Raw genomic sequence first — 17160 nt, 5'->3', positions numbered from 1 at the left:
TGTATATTCAAAATGACCCCAGGAAATCCCTTTAATAGTCTATATGACATAGCACAATGCATTATCTTCAAACAGTCATAGCTGGAAAGTCAGTCAGTTAGGAAACAGTTATTACCACCTACTATGTGCCTGGTAAGTATGCTGAGTTCTAGAGATAAAGCAAAGGGAAAGGGGCCAGCGTTTCTTTATAAGGCAATCTGCTCCAAAAAGCAGATAAATCTGTGCTCATTGCTATGGAAACAATTAAGTATAAATTTTATTTTTCACTTCATAAATTCAGCTGAGGAATCAGTCAAGAATCAACCAATATGTTGAAGTGTCCCACTATGTGCCAAACATTGGAGATACTATAACTTATTTGATATAGTATCTAGTCCTATATCACTGGACCTGAAACCAGAAAGATCTGATTTCAAATCTTGCCTTAGACTCTTTTTAGTTGTATGACCATGAGGAAATTGCTTAATCTCTGTTGGCTTCATCCCAGAGACTAGAATAACAACAGTATCTACCTCTAAAGGTTACTATAAGGATAAAATGAGATAATATTTGTAATGCACCTTGTAAATCTTAAAATACCAATTCTTTTAAGGAGCTTCCATCACAAGAGGAAATGAAAAGTACATCTAAAATGTATATACAGAATAAATAAGAAGATAATAAATGTAGATAAATGTAAAGTAGTTAGATACAAGTAATACTTCTACTCAAATAAAAGAAAACAAAAATAGGGAAAATACTTAATAAGCAGGAAAAATTATGATTAAGGAAAAATACTCTGGAAGGAGCTCCATGAATAAATGATAATATTTGAGGATGACCACCCTGAAACTATTTCTTCCTATTTCACTATGAGTCAAGGGAGGAATCAAGAACATTAAACATAGTGTAATGGAGGCCTTTAATCTCCCTAGGAATGTTGGGAAGGACAACACAGGCTGTCTCTCTACAAAGATCAACTACAGATATGAATAAGATTCTAGCATCAATGCTACAAATTGTGGAAAAAGACTATCTTTCACCATACACTTATTTAGCAGACTTAATTCTGCTTATGCTATATAAATTGTTATTTTTTCTGTCCTACATCATGTAGTTGAACTCTCATAATCTAAACATCTGTATGATGCAATATCACTGTATGCAAAAATGCAACATATGTGACAAACACTAATTCTAAGAGTCAAATCTTTATGATACTCCCAATCATATGCAAGGTATTACTCAATATAAGGATAAGGCTCCATAGCTGAGTACGGAGCTGAGTACTTAAACTATAAATATTAGCTCGAGCAGGGGTAGGCGAACTACAGCCTGAGGGCCAAATCTAGTCTACTGCCTCTTTTTGGACTGCCCTCAAGCTAAAAAAGGATTTACATATGTATATTTTTAAACACAACAAAACTTTAAATAAAAATATAAACTATTCTTAGTTCATGGAGTGTTGTGAACTTGTGTTGTAAACCTCTGATTTAAAAGATGGGATTAATATGATCAAGTTCCTGCTTATATTTCCTACCTAGCTCAGCTATCTATGTCATATCATAGATAACTGTAGCTTGGGTTAGTCATCTTGGTACAATGGAAAGAAACCATCACTTTGGCGTCACAAGACCTGGGCTCAATTTCCTTTTTTTCCCCCCAATTTTCTCATCTGCAAAATGAGGGTGGTGGATTAGATGGCCCTGTGGGACTTTCTAGTTTTATCTATGATTTTGCAAAAGTATGTCATAAAAAAGGGTAAAGCTGGCATAGTGCATATTTATTGTTACTAATGGAAAAACTCAGAAATAACCTTCTGGTGCTAAAATACCATCATCTTCAAATATAAAAGACGATGTTTATTCATATATTTAAGGACTACTGCTGGAAAAATGATTAATGGTGCTAGGTGTTAAGCAGCAGGACTACCCCTGCTTCTAGATCAGAAGGATGCAAAAGAAAAAGAATGATGAATTCATGCTACAGAATTTCAGGAGATAATCTACATTGTCCCCAAAGCCCTGTATACTCTTCTGTACTCATCCACATATTTTAAGCAGCTATCTTTCCTGCTACTTCTGAAATGTTAATAATAAATATTATTATTATAGTTAACATTTATATAACATTTACTATGTACTGGTCACTATACTAAAATGCTTTACAAATATTTCATTAGATTTTCATAGCAATGTCAGAAGGTAGCTGCTTTTATTAACCCTATTTTATAGATGAGAAAGCTGAGACAGAGATTAAGTGACTGTTCCAAGATGACAAACTTAACAAATTTAACAAACTTAACAATTTGAGGCCGGATTTAAACTTGGGCGTTTCTAATCCCAAATTCAGAACTTTAACCACTGTGTCATCTGCTTAATATTAATTGGTAAACATGTTGCACAACTCTAGCAAAAGGCTCTGAATAACTGATAGTTTGTTGTGTGCTCTAGTTTTTTGGGCAGGTAGGTGGCACACTGGATAAAGTACCTGGCCTGGAGTCAGGAAGAACAGAATTTAAATCTATCCTCAACTACTCACTAGCTGTGTGATCCTGGGCAAGTCACTCAACCCTATTTGCCTCAGTTTCCTCATCTATAAAATAAGGTAGCGAAGGAAACGGCAAACCTCTATAGTATCCTAGCCAAGAAAACCCCAAATGCGCTCATGAAGAGTCAAACAGAATTGAAACGACTGAACAATAACAACAGTAACCAGTAGAATAATAGTTGGTCTGACATTCACTATTAATGACAAGGAAAAAAGTCTCAGTGAAATTCCTTTCCTTCTTTCAGTGCTTGATTAATTAAATTCAGGCCTTTAAGATGCTTTACAGTTTAATATAATAGATCCTCTTCAATTAATAATTAAAAAGTATGATCTAAACTAACAAAGGACATTATATTTTTCTAGAAAGACCTATATTTGGAAGTTTTATTTTTTCAGAACTTAATGGAATGATTTTTGTAAAAGACTATGTTTCTTCAAAAATAATAGAAATGAGGACTGCATCTACCAAACAATATAAAAGAGAAACTAAAAGACAATGCTTTGAGATGTCATCTTTAAAATTGGCAGTTTTATATTTATTGAATAGTGGATGGATAAAACACTTTATAGTAGGGACTTAGAATGTAAAGATGATTTACCAAATAGATAAAACGTCATTTTTTTGTCTTTGTGAAAAATCATAAACCAGGGAGAGGTGAAGCAGGTAGAAAAAATGATTAATATAAGTAAGACATATTCTCTTGCTACCCCCCTCCTCCCTTTCATTTTCTCCCTCTCTCCCCAACACAACTAATCTGTACTAATGTAATAGCTTCCTAATACTTCCTCCCCGTCTCCTTTCTTTTGACTCTGATTCAAAGTCCACACTAGCTATCAAAGTGATATCTTAAAGTATATGTTTATGTCACTGTCCTCAGTAAACTATAGTGACTCTCTATTGCACCTAGAATAAATGTAAATTTTCTTGTATGGCATTTAAAGATCTTCAGAACTTGTTCCCAACCTGTCTTTAAAGACTCAGCATATAGAGATCCTTCCTAGACTCTGGTCCCCCAAATCGTCTTCTTGCTAGTCTAGGTACATGGTACTCCAGTTCCAATATGATTTGTGTACATGTTCTCTGGCAGTCTCCAATGCCTGAAATATATTCTGTGCTTTCCCTTAAGATTTAAATCAAGCAGTACCTTCTATATGAAGCTTTTCTTTATCCTCATTGCTGCAAATATCCTTCCTCCCAAGACTTTGTTGTTGTTCAGTCATTTCTGATTCTTCTTGACTCATTTGGGGTTTTCTTGACAAAGATACTAGAGTGGTTTCCCATTTCTTTCTCCAGCTTATTTACAGATGAGGAAACTTAGGCAAAGAGGGCTGAGTGACTTGCCCAGGATCCCACAGTAAGTAACTATATGAGACTGGCTATGACTTTTGATCAAGAGCTCTATTCACTGCACCACCTAGCTATCTTCCCCCCGACCCCCATGAATACCTTCTGCTTATTTTGTATTTTTTAAAAATATATTTTTGGTCTCCTCTGCAAGAATACAAACTACTTGAAAGTCAGGAATAATTTCATTTTAGTTTTTGTTATCCCCAGGACCTAGCCCAGCACCTGGCACATAGTAAGAGCTTAATAAATATGTGTCGGTGTATTACACTTTCCACAAAATGGGGTTGCTTTCTTTTATATTATCATGTGGATTTCTAAGAAACTTTTATTGCAAGAGAAATGACTAGTTCAGAAGTTCAGACTAGTTCAAATTACTACAGACCTGTTCAAATGAATTTTGATCTATCTAACTAGTTCAGACTAGTCCAAACTGGGTTCAATATATGTACATGTCCAGTTCTGACCAGTTCAGACTGGTTAAAAACAGATGAAATTATTTCAGAGCATCTGAAACCAGTACTGATTACATTATAGGCTGAATAAGCTATTGTGGTCTAGCCTGGAAACCTATCTGCTATTTATAGATTTGTTTCTATGAGAAAATGCATTCCAAAGTCTGAGCAACTGACATACCAATGAACTTTGGGAACACATCCCTTTTGTAATTTGAATACTAGCTGTATATGCAGTACCTTCTACATTTGTGTACAATGGATTTTTATGAAAGGCATTTAATTCTTGATGATTTTAATACTGCTGATTTTAATCAATAACGGGCTAAAAGGGAGATATGATTTTTAAAAATCCCTAATTCTGTAGCAAGTAAAAATTCAGAGGTTTTATTTTACTCAACTTTTTAAACTAGCTTTTCCAATCTTGCTATTTCTATGTTGTAGAACTATAAAACTTGGATTTAAACTCCCATTGATTATGCAAAAGAAAATACAGATGAAATAATTTCTTTATAAAAGCAGAAAATACAGCTTTGCTTTCTTAGCGACATATTTCAACACTATATGAAATGAAAAAAAATTTTTTTAGACTCTCTCTGTCCTAGAAGAGTTTACAGTCAAGACTCAGCTCCTGCAAGAAGTGTTCCCAGGTTCTCCTTAACTTTAGGACCAACCTCTGAGGCTATTCTTAATTTCCTATATATATTCCATATGTACATAGATGTTTGCATATTGTTGCTCCCAGTTGACTGTAAGCTCCTTGACAAGAGGGACTGGTTTGGTTTTTGCCTTTCTCTGTACTTCTAATGCTTAAAAAATAGTATCTAGAACATATTAAGCAGATAATAAAAACCAAGACACACACACACATATATATTTGCATATGATTATATATATATATATATATATATATATATATATATATATATATATAAAATAGCTAAAAACAAAATCTGCTGACATAACCAAGAAAGAGCTTGTGGTGCACTCATTAATACTATCAATTAATATTCTAAACATTTAATGGTGCTTTCTTGTCTCATTCTAATCTTGAAGCTTTTAGCTACCTTCCTCCCTCCTTCCCATCTCTCTCAGCATACAAAGTAACCTATTATATATTTTCTTCTGATAAAAAAAAGATGTCAGTTCATCTTATTGATTTTTCTGCCTGTCTAAACCAAATGAGAAGCAATATTGATTAGGACCGATCCTGTCCTGAAGGTATCTCATGCAAAAAGGAATATACAAATATCCCTGAGGAGAAAAAATGACTAGCTAAGCAGTTTTAAATTATCAGTAGCATGCTCTCTTTAGGCTAGGTTGCCTTAGGTTTCTTCTAAAGTATTAGTTCTCTGAAATGATACATCACTTAGTTCTTAACACATTCTTAAAACAAAATGTTTGTATCTTTAGTCAGTTAGAACCTCATCTGCTAAACTTGTATTTAATTACTAAAGAATAATCAATGATGGGTTATCCTCCTGAAACACAGGCTAATACTTCATGGATTAATGTTGTAACAGATTAAACATACATCTCTACTACATATTCTTTACTTTGAATTACACAGAAAAAGATACTCAGCTTGCAAACAGGAATCCCAAGACTTTTAAAAGAATTTTCCAAGAGTGTATAATTCTCAAAAATGAAAATAAAATTTTTACTGTATCACACTGCTGCTGCTGCTGCTGCTGCTGCCACTATCACCAGCACCATCATAATAACAAAAGGAATACTTGATCTAAAAATGTTAACATTAGTGGAGATGAAATGGCAATAGGGTAACCAAAAATAGTAACAAGTTTACATTGTGTCATTTATCATTGCTATCTCTTCCTGATAATAGAGGTAGGCACTTTTAAAGTCCCTTACGCTCCTGCCAATTAACAAAATGATCTTTCTGTGGTGACCAAAAAACCCCTCAAATCTGGAAGTAAATGGGAGGGATACCTATCAATGGAGGAATGGCTGGACAAATTACGGTATATGAAAATGATAGAATGCTATTACGTGATGAGAAATGATATGGGGAATTATTTTGTTTCAGAAAAATTGAGGGAGATATGTATGAACCAAAGCAGTGTGATATGAGCAGAATGTAAACATGATATAGTAAAAGTATTCAAAAACAAACTTCAAAAGACTTAAAAATTTTTACAAGTATAGTGATCAATTATAGACTATGTTTGTACAAAATGAAATATAATTCCAATAGGGGAAAAACATTTCAAATATTAGAATTTTTTTTCTCTGAAATTATCTTCTACTATATAATTTTCTATTAAAAACTTTTCCCTAGAGGATAAGAAAAAGTGCTTAATTTAAAATAATGTTTCTTTTGCTTTAAAGAATAATGGTAAGATAACATTAAAAAACCATTAAAACATCAAATGATTCTCAGTAATTTTGATGGAAAAATTAGATGTAAAGGAGCATATTACCTGAAGTCCTTGGCAAGTCTTTCTACACAACTAAGATAAACATGTAATACATAAAATGTTGAACTTTAACTATTTATTAGTTTTCTGTTAATATTCCACAAATGATTAAAAAGCATACTGCAATAAACATTGAATTTGGAAAACACTGACATTTGTAAAATAATTGTATTATGATGTAAATGTATTTTAAATTGAAATTCTAGGGATATGTTAGCAATTATCAGCATGTTGTTAAAGAATTTTATCCTGAGAATCTCATTAGATAGTGATGCGAACTACAGTTGTTATCATTCTGAGAACAAAGGGATTTTGAATGAGTAATCAATAGCAACTGGCAGAAAATGAGACATTAATTATGATCCTCTCTAGTGTTTTGTCTCAGACAAGGTTTCATTAAATGCTTTGTGCTAACCTGTACAGTTTCAAGTCATTACCAACACATTGGACAATATATTATTTGGTGGTGGGGGTGTTAGGCAAGGGGAGAGAAAGATGGAGGGTAGAGGGAGTGATCTCCAAACAAAATAAAAGAGAACTATTGAAATGCTACTATTCTTTTTGTGGGTCAATCAAAACATACCAACCACTAGTAACCAAATGTTGTATATTTTCTTTAAAATGTCTCAAATTTTATAATCTCGCCATAGTCTCTTGAAAATTTAATTATCATCATCTATACCAAAAGAGTCATGCAGGTTTGAGAAGATAATGGCAGTCATCCATCAATTGTATCCTGCCACTGCAATCAGCCTAATCTTACTGGAATGAAAAGAAAAGGAGGTGTGTGTGTATGGGGGGGGGAGGGGGCGGGAGGGAGGGAGAACTACCTAGAGAATGAGCTACTTAAGTGTTGCCACATCATAAACAAAATAGTACATATTTAGTTTTCCTACCTTCCCTAATTATCATCAGCACACAGAAATTATGAGACATCATAACTCCCTTTTCTTTACTTAAGCTTAAAACAGATGTAAATCCTGAATAAACTGAAGTGAAAACTTTTATCAAAAATGAAGAATAAAATATTTAATAGATATCATGATAAAGATCTTTAAGACTGTAAAAATCAGAGATAATAAAGACAAAGTATTTCATATACCTTAAAGCACTATAAAAACGCTATTCCATGCAAACACTTTTTGAAAAGAAAAGAAATACAAAACTCCTCCCCCAACTTTCTACGTATTTTCACATCTATAGTTCAATAAGTGGCAAGACTATATCCTTTACTTGGATTTATTATATGCTATTTTGTGTGTATTGTTAGTTAACTTTCCAGATCATTTATACAATTAAATCTTAAGTACCACTGGCTGTATATTCAGTAATGTTTTTGATAAAATAGTTAAGTCTTTGTACATTATAATAGGTAAAATTACTGAAAATTTGAATTTGTTTTTTTCCACAAGAAAACCACTGGTATATTATTTTGTGCCTTTGTCTCACTGAGAGAGAAATACGAAGGAAGGAATGTTATTCAATATTAAAAAAAATTCTTTGAAGTTTCTACTTTGAAAAAATTCTTCTGATAGTTTTCTCTCAGACAAAAATACGAAAGGGGACTATGCCAATGTCTTTCTTTTGGACAGAAGTGGAATTGATTTTTTTTTTATCAGCTTTGTTTTATGTAATATATAAGGACAAAACAGGCTCTGAGAAAGGAGAGAATTTTTTTTTTATTAGTAATGAAAAGTAAAAAGATGTCATCTTTTGAACAACTCTCAAGTAAATTTCTAATAAAACAATTCCTGTGAAATTAATGGGGAAAGTCACTCTTGCACTAACAGGGTTAATGTAGGGGTAGCTTAAGCACAACAATAAAAAAACCAAAACTATCCTTTCTTAACTTGCTAAATTTAAATGACCTAGAATTTTTTTTTCCTCGGGGATTTTATACATGGGAAGGGAAATCTTTTTAGAGATTTTGAAATACCTCAAAATCAAAGTTTTAGAAAAAAAAAGTTTTAAGAATGGTCTTTGGATACTAAAATAATTCAAAATACATTAAAATTTTCTTGAATAGAATAATTTAAAAGCACTAAGTGGAAACTTATTTTTTGAATAAAATCTGGAATGTTTTTTTAAGTTCCTTTTGCTCTTTTATGTGAGTCTTGGCTTAAATAAGTATTCTACTAATGTTAATCTTTGGGGATTTTTCTATAACCATTCTCTTAAAACATTCCTTTTTTTCCATTATTAAATGAACTTGACAAACAACAAAACAGGAACATTTCCATAATCAAAGAGAACTGTACAGAAATCTTTCTCTAAATCTCTGTCTCTCTGTGTCTGTCTCTCCATACACACAAACACATGCATGCTTGTTTTTTAAAGGATATATTAGATTTAACAAAGCAGTATCTATGCTTCCTTCTATGTTTAAGTCACTTCCTCTACTTCCTTTAACACCATTCTGTTTATTTTTAAGATGTTTCATTGGTACTCTTGAAATTTTGTAATCTTACATTACACTGACAAAAGCTTTAACAACCTCATTTTTTCAATGGTCAAGAAAAGTTATCCTCAGACTCGGGTTATGGAATAGAAGAATGGAAGATCTACAAGAGGAAAATAACAGTCTTTGAAACAAATGCCCTATCTTAAAATAGTTCTGTAACACTTATTCTAATTACTAGTAGACTTCTTTTTAGAGTTAGAAAAATGTGAGATCATACAGGACACATAAATCATGTAAGTTATTCCACTATCTTCGCAGTGAGGAAAGACCAGCAAAAATCACCTACAAAATGACTGGAGATTCTGCAGGCATCACTTCTGAGCGCCTCAGAATTAGATCCAAAGTTTGCCAAGGTTTGACTCTGGCGTTCATTGTCCCCCAATCATTGGACTATGTCTTTCCATTTAAGGTATTAAAAACATAAAATCATCTATTTATAGAGACTCCACATTATTTGGATTTCAATATGCTAAGTCAGGTAACAACCAACATAGAGATGTCAACCCCAAATCTCACACATTATAACCTATTTGTCTTTTTAAAGTCTAAATGGAATGAAGACTGATCATAATGTTTGGAGAGGTAGTTTATGCTAAAATATCAATAATAGTGGACTTGGGAGTTAGGAGATCTGATTCAAATCCATCTTTAGATATTTACTCCCTGTGTAACTGAGGGAAAATCACTTGATCTCTCAGACCAGAAGTATCTTCATCAGTATGGGGATGATCCCAGTTGTACTATCTATTTCCTAATATTGTTGCAAGCAAAGTTGTTTGTGAAACATACATTTCTCATGTGGCCACATACTTTAAGACTTCTCTGATTGCCTTCTCCAACATACTCCTGAGGCAGGTACCTTCCTAAGGTCTCTACTTCCTAATGTTTTTCAGACTGCTTTAATATGCTGTCTTCTCTACTATTTTCACCTTTTTTTTTTTTTTTTTCAGGGCTTTTCCCTTTTCTTCTGACTTTTCTTTTACAACATGACCAATATAGAAATATGTTTAAAATGATTATACATGTAAAAAAAAAAAGGTTCTGGCAGGATAAAAATACCAGACACAGATCTTTTCTCAAACCAAATTGCCAAGCATTCCAACTCTACTGTAGAGTGCAACTCCACTGGGTTGGTCACACTGTTCAAATCTCAAATGTACACTTGCCAAAAAGATTATTTTATGAAGAATTTACACAGGGCAAGTGCTCATATGGTGGTCAGAAAAAGCAATATAAGGACTCTCTAAAGGTCTCTCTTAAGAACTTTAGGACTGACTGCATGATATAACATGGGAGATGCTGGCACAGGACATGTAGCATGGTGGACCCTCATCAGAGAAGGTGTGCTCTATGAGGAAAAGAGAATTGAAGAAGCTCAAAAAAAATGTGAGATGCACAAAATGAGAGAATCCACCCCAAATGTTCATATAGGTTATTTATGCTGACCTGTGGCAGAGCATTCCAAGTGCATGTTGGTCTGATCAGCCATAGTTTGGCACATTTTAATTTCACTCTGATATAGTGATGACATTTTATTCCTCTTCAAAAACAAAGGACAACTAAACATTATATATATTTAATGTTTTATGGCCTTTTGTTCAGATAGACAAAATAATTTTATTAGGATGTAAGTTTGTCCTCTGGAGGCTCAATGAAAGCATCCTTTTTACAACTCCAGCAGCAGATAGAACTATGTACCTCATTCTGTTTTGAAAAAAATTTGGAAGTCTTCTGCTAAAAGTTTGTTCATTTTAATTGGGAAATATGGTATATAATTTGTTGATATTTTAAAAACATTCTTAATTTTTTTTTGTATCAATGTTACATGCAGGAAAACTCTGGTTTGTTATTTTATAAAGAGAATGAGTCTTTGATAGTACTTCAAGCCACCAAGTTACATACTTCTAGGTATTTTGATGGGGGTAAGTTGTTTTCAGTTTGTAAAGATGTACTGCACACTCTCTATTGTCTGCCTGCATAATCAAAACTGGTTACCAAGGTTTAGCCTTCTGCAATTCCTGGTGGCAATAATTTGATACTACACTGTTATCATAAACCTGTTTCTACAAACAAATCCACATGACTGATACTTCTCTAATATGTTTTTGCTAACATGTTGTTGACTGACTTCATGTGGGCACTGCTGTAGATTTTTTTTTTAATTCCATTATTGACTTTTTTAAAAAGTCATTTTACAAGCTCCACTGGAAAACAAAACATTTTTGGTAAAAAAAAAAAAAAAAAAAAAAAAAAATCAACAAATCTAATGGTCTCTATCAGCTTCTATACTTGCTTGAAGTCATGGCTAGTTGTTCTAAAATTATTTCTGTGGCTTTAGATTTGTTTATTTTGTGCTCTAAAAATGGTCATCAATCTTTTTCCTCCTCGAAGGGGAGAAAATATAACTCTTTCTATAGCTTCCTTTGGATGATGTCTATATTTTGTTAATATTGGATGGATTTTGTAAAGACACTTTTATATCAGTTATGGTGGTCTTTGCAGTTCCAAAAGTGAAAACTGAGACTGACATGGGTGGGTGTTGTGTGGTTCAAATGTGTTGTTCCCATTCAGTTTTGATTTGAGGATGCTGACAGTATCTTAACATATCCAGTCCCAGTTTTCTCTTTGATATTTTCATATTTGATATTTCATAATTGGAAAAGCCAAGTTATGGTTATGTATTGCCTCTGAAATTTGGATGAAAACAATCCATTTCTTTCTTCTTGGAGTATATTAAGAATTATACACTCAAGGAAACAAAAGGACATTTTGATATCATTGGTAAAAGATTTCATGAGATTAAGGAATTTCAATTTAAGAAAGATTTATTAAGTGCCTACCATGTGTTAAGTATTTAGAGTTCAAAAAAAGACAAGAAAGCACCCTGCTCTCAAAGACCTCAGAGTCCAACAGGAAAGGCAACTTGCAAAAAAACCAAAAAACAAAAAAAAACTATGTTAAAGTACTATTTATAGATAAATTGGAGTTTCTCAAAGAGAAAACCCTGAAATTAAGGACTAGAAAGGGTTCTTGCAAATAGTGGGATTTCACCTGGAATTTGAAGGAAGCCAGGGAAGTCAGGATGAGGATGTGAGAAGGGAGAAAGCTCAGGGAAGGGAGAAGTAATCAGGGAAAATGCTTGTTGACCTGACTTAACTTGTTTAAAGAATGTGTATTTAATGTTTGTTTTTTCTCCCCTTCTTTACTGGAGTCATATACATTAATGTCATTTATGTACAATAAGTGATTAATAATAAGAATTGCTTCACCTCCCTCTTTAATTTGGAAGCGATACAAAATTCTATTTATGGAAGATGACAATGTATTTAAGACTAAGTAGAATTATAGTGGGTTATTTCCCTAATAAAAATGTCATATTTTATACATCATACCTGTCATTATCCTGTTGGTGGAATATTTTAAATAGAAAAGTTTTCCATGTAGATATCAAATAGTGCCTTTACTATACTTGAATCTACTTTATGTATTTGCTCTGTGGTAAAAGCAGAACTAACCCAAAGGTTTTGTGGCAAAAAATGCTATAATGTTTTTAAACCTCTGGTCAAATACTATGGGAAATTGCATTCATTCATAATAATTAAGCAGATTCCACCTTTTCTAAATTACTTTGTTTTGGCATAATTGATCTATTAGTGGGAGTCATGCTATCAAACTCAAAAAAGCCTGTTAAGAACTGCAGTCTAAGTGTATATCTTTTTTCAAAATTATTTGAGATAACAGAATTGTCTTTGTGATTTATTTTTAGATGTTTCTTGAGTATACATTACATGAAATACATTTTCAATGAATTATCAATATTACATCATGATCATTATTGTTCCTGTATCCTTTCCTTTCTGAGTCGTTACTATTTTATTAATATTTCCCCATAAATTTTTATTAAAAATTTTATTCAAGTTTTTGTTTTCTCTTTGGAAATTTCTCTCTGTATTCCAATCTTAACTTCTTTTTAAATAAACTTTACTAGATATCATATCTTTAAACATTAACATGATATTTTTATGACTGTTTTGAGATCTTAAAACAAGAGGTATCTTTGTAAAAACTCTTCAGAGAAACACAAAATTATATCTCACAGGATAACTTTAGACCTTGTTTTAAGGTTTTCATAGAGCTAAAAATCTCAAGCTTGCCTTGGAGTTTTACCTCTAAGAAGTATAGTTATAATTTATGTATAAAGTGTTAATACAGAATTCTATTCTTTTACAAAATGTCACATTTAATGTTTTATACAGATAAAAGGAGAAACTACATGAACACACACATACTACATATGTGTGTGTGTATATATATATACACATATATATATTCATATAATCATATATACATATATATATGTATATATGTATATATGATTATATGAATGGAATCAGGCATTTTAGTGATCCTAGAAGCAAAGCCTCTTACTAAAGAGTTGTGCTTATCCAGTGAACTCTGCAACGAATATATGAGATTGAATTTTTTAATATTAAGAATGTATTTTTTTGATCCAGTTATGGATCAAGGGGACTGATTGGTCCACTGACACAGTTAAGTGCTAGTTTAATAATTTCTAAATAAGGCAGATATTATTAAGTTGTCTGCTTCAGAAACAAACAATATTTTCCAGGAATTTTCTATTTTTAATACTATATACTGCTGTTTACTAATTAATCCTTTAGAATATATTCACACTGCCTTTAGAAACTGGAAAAGGTATCCTTTAACCACTATATTTTTAATAATGTATAGACAGAACCAAATGAATACAGACCAGAAATATAGAGGCTATAAAGAAATTCAGGCTGGGGCTTTGACATCTTAAGATGTTTGTGTGTATGTATTTATACAATCTGAATTTCTAAAAAGAAAAAAATTAAAAACAAAGGGTTTTGTGTGTGTGTGTGTGTGTGTGTGTGTGTGTGTGTATGTGTGGTGTGTGTGTGCGCGCGCGTGCGCTTTTAACTCCATCTGCTTCTTTTCAAAAGCTACATAGGCAGATTTTTCACAGAATTACTCTCTATATGACTCCCTACCAGAGTAGAACTAATTTTTAGCACCTGCTACCCACCACACTCAGGGATGTCTTTGCTGATTATCTTCAAATGGTCATCTCTAGTTTCAGGAAAGCCAAGCTTCTAAGCAAGGATTTTTTAAAAAAACTTTTTTGAACAGCTATAATATATAGGCTCTTAAGACAGATAATAAGAACTAAAGATACTGTACATTATAATGAAGATTATAAAACTGATTTGTTTACATTATTTACATTACTATGAAGAGACTTCATTCTATGGTCTCCTTTAAAAAGATTCAGAGTTGTTATGTCACATAAATTATATTTATTTTGTGTTCTATCTGAAGGAAAAAAAACACTTCAGCAAACCATAGTGAGTCAGGTATAAAGAACAATACTTTTTACTGACCACATAGCATCCTGCACATTCTGGCATTACAGATTTTAAAATATTTGCTGATAAAATTAAAAGTTGAAATTTAACTACTTTCAGGATCCAGACTTAATGTGGCTTATGATTGTTTTAAGTAGTTTTGTTTTAGATCTTCTTTACATTGCTGAGTTTTAAGCACTGAATTTAATCATTTGGAAAATTCATTGTATATTAAGAACTTCATTCTACCCTAAAAATAAAGACATCATGAGCACAGTAGGAAGAGGTAGAGCAGAAACAATCATCAGTAATATTTCCTGAAGCAATTTTTTTTCTCTCTTCATATTAAAGGAAATTTCTTACATTGTCTTAAAATGTCTTTGGTCTAGGATTGAGGGTTAAGGGGCTGAGATGAGAGTAAGATTTTTAAGGAACAGGAGATTAGGTTAAGAATGGAAGTGAACTTTAGAAGCCTTATATAGCAGATAAGGAAGCTGAGGCTTAGAGATTTAAGATACTTTCCTAGTATATAAAAGTTGGAATTAGGAGAATGGGGAATGGGGTGAGAGAAAAAACTAAGTGTCAAGGATAATGGCCTGCAGAACTCTCAGACCAGCAGTTGTTACTTTTTCCCACCCTCTTTTAAAAATGCAAAAGTCATGAAAGAATGCACAATGGCTTTGCTGGACAATATAATCGACTGTAGAAAAAACATCAATGGTTTCAGATAGGCCTAGAACCAGATCTGATACTTTGAATAGGTGACTGTGATCACATCACTTAGCCCCCCAAGCCTCAATTTTCTTATTCAAGAACAATAATACTTATGAGTTTGTAAGAAAAGATTTGGTTAAAAAAAAAAAAAAACACTGAAGTGCAATATAAATGTGAATCAGTACTAGTAATACCATTTCCATCAAGCTATTCTGCTTTTTTCCATCTCCTACAAGGTACTGTAGTCAAGAGGGTGATTTCTCATTGGTGGAAGAAGAATTGGTACATAGCTCCAATCCACTTTTTTTTTTTTGGGGGGGGGAGGAGGGACGGGGGGGAGGGGAGAAGCTGCCATTGGAAAGCCAGAAGCCAAGTGCACTTTGGAGTGCAGCAGGCACAGAGAAGTCATTTCCATGTCAGCTAACCGGAAAAATTGGGGGAAAAGGTTATTAGCTTTACCCAAGTGAAATAATGGAGAAATAGGGCTAAGTATAAAGTCTATTTTATTGGCAGTGGCTCACTGAATGACTATCTTGTACAAATAAGCAAGTAAAATTTCACATGTTTATCTGAGGTGTTTTTGTAAAATTTTAATGATTTTCTCAGGTAGCATATTAATGTGCCTCAGTAGCACAAAATAAATCTTCGGCAATTTTTAGTTCAGTTTACATGTTTTGGTTTATCTTCATTTCAATCCTCTGCTTACAAAATTCTAGTATAAGAAATAGGAAAGAATATAAGGTTCTTGTCTTCAGAGTACTCCCAGTCTTTTATGCATCAAATAAGAGAAAATAATTCTGAGAGAAGTCTGCCTATGTAGCTTTATAAAACAAGCAAATGAAGTTAAAACCATGTACACATCTAGATATATACAGACATATCCACCAAAACCACTGTTAAGGTTTGTTTTAAAGCTTTTCTTATCTTACAGAAATTTGATAAGGGACTATTTTTAAAAAATTCTTCAAGAGAGTGAAGTAGCCTCATGTAAAAAGAAAGATGTAGAAATCACTAGTCTGACCATGTTCTATCTTTGTTCAATATACTTTAGTATCTTGAAATAGTCTTTCTATTTTCCCTTGAATAAAATATTAACTCTGTGAAGCAGTCTAAAATTGTTCACTGTCTAGCTTCCTTAGGTATAACCTTAGGTATAAGGTTATTTCACATTATTCTTTTTCTTATGTGCTAATATTCTGTCAAATTGACCTCTTAGGAAAATAAATCTGCCAATTAAACAAACTGATCAATCAACTAGGCACAATATGACACACTGGAAATTTTTTTTTTAAAGAGGAAAGATAGTCCCTGCCCTCAAGGACCTGCTACTCTATTGAAGAAGACAACATGTATTTTTAAATGTAAGGTAGGTGTAAGATACCTCAGCAGGGGTAAAAGCGAGAGAAAAACAAATGTCCTCCTGCAGAAGGTAACATCTAAGTTGAGTTTTGTGAAGAGTGAAAAACATTCCAGGGACAGAGAGCAGCCAGAGCAAAGTCAAAGAATATTGTGTGTGAGGAACAGAATTGGATTGTATGGCTTGACTACAATGAACAAAAATTGGAGAAATTAGTAAGAAGTCTCAAAAAATAGGAAGGAGCCAAATTGTAAAGAGTTTCAAATGCCAACAGAGGAGCTTATTAGGTCCACTACAAATTTGTTACATAATCTCAAATGGGCCCTCTATGCAGCAAGACATTTTTATCTCCTTCAATAATTCACTCTTCCACTCATTAAAAGTAGCTATTTGAAATCTTGTTATTTTTGCTAAAGCCACCTATGACTTCAGCCTCCCCTCTACTCTCTTCTGTTGAGAATTTTGCCTCAG

At 32.7% G+C, this 17160-nt stretch overlaps 1 protein-coding gene across 3 annotated transcripts in view; it reads right to left on the bottom strand.

The window, feature by feature from the left end:
- Window positions 1-17160, bottom strand: part of TCF12 (transcription factor 12) — a 402673-nt gene that overhangs the window by 88593 nt on the left and 296920 nt on the right. The gene's annotated exons all lie outside the window — the stretch shown is intronic.

The sequence above is a fragment of the Sarcophilus harrisii genome, chromosome 2 (assembly GCF_902635505.1).
Source record: "Sarcophilus harrisii chromosome 2, mSarHar1.11, whole genome shotgun sequence".
NCBI classification, from domain to species: Eukaryota; Metazoa; Chordata; class Mammalia; order Dasyuromorphia; family Dasyuridae; genus Sarcophilus; species Sarcophilus harrisii.
Note: the sequence above shows the minus strand (reverse complement) of the source record. Positions and strands in the feature narration are given on the sequence as shown.